General features: G+C 31.5%; 1 long non-coding RNA gene across 1 annotated transcript in view; it reads left to right on the top strand.

Annotated features, from left to right (window-relative positions):
• Nucleotides 1–610, top strand: part of LOC107062050 (uncharacterized) — a 3,176-nt gene continuing 2,566 nt past the window's right edge. The window contains exon 1 of the long non-coding RNA XR_001474392.1: nt 1–156. This is a non-coding gene — a long non-coding RNA (uncharacterized lncRNA). The remainder of the gene's footprint in view (nt 157–610) is intronic.

Genomic DNA, 610 nt, shown 5'->3' with positions numbered 1-610 from the left:
TTAAAATAAGCAAGACTAGAGAAACATGATTATACAGTAAATCTCATGATTATATCTTGTCGGGGATATAAATCTTCTAAAAGGCTTGTCTATGACTGTGTTCCTCACAGATTTATGCATCATAATCCTTTAGATTCAACAGCAGAATACGAAAAAGTAAGTCCTTTCTTATCTATAAAGTGAGAAAATATGTTTATACGCACTGCATCTGTTTAGATTTTAATCAAAATGAGAACCACTACGGGTGTGTTTGGTATGAACGAAAACGGAAAATGTTTTCCAATTTTCTCATGTTTGGTTGGGTTAAATGTTTTGGAAAATGTTTTCCAAATCAACTCATTTTCCTCAAATTCAAGGAAAATGATTTCCCTTCAAAAATCAAGGAAAACATTTTCCAAAACTTTCCACCAATTTCAAATTACAACTTTTTTGTTGAAAAAAAAATTTTGTTAATTTGATGAAAAAGTAAATTTAAAGCTTATTTTAAAAAAATATTTTTCAACTTCAATTCTTTTATCCCACCCTCACCCGACCCACCCCCCTCCCTCCAGCCCCCTACCACCCCCCACCCCCAAAAAAAATAAAATTAAAGTTTTTTTTGTAGAAAATA

This window comes from Solanum tuberosum, unplaced genomic scaffold (genome assembly GCF_000226075.1).
Source record: "Solanum tuberosum cultivar DM 1-3 516 R44 unplaced genomic scaffold, SolTub_3.0 scf00193, whole genome shotgun sequence".
NCBI classification, from domain to species: Eukaryota; Viridiplantae; Streptophyta; class Magnoliopsida; order Solanales; family Solanaceae; genus Solanum; species Solanum tuberosum.
Note: the sequence above shows the minus strand (reverse complement) of the source record. Positions and strands in the feature narration are given on the sequence as shown.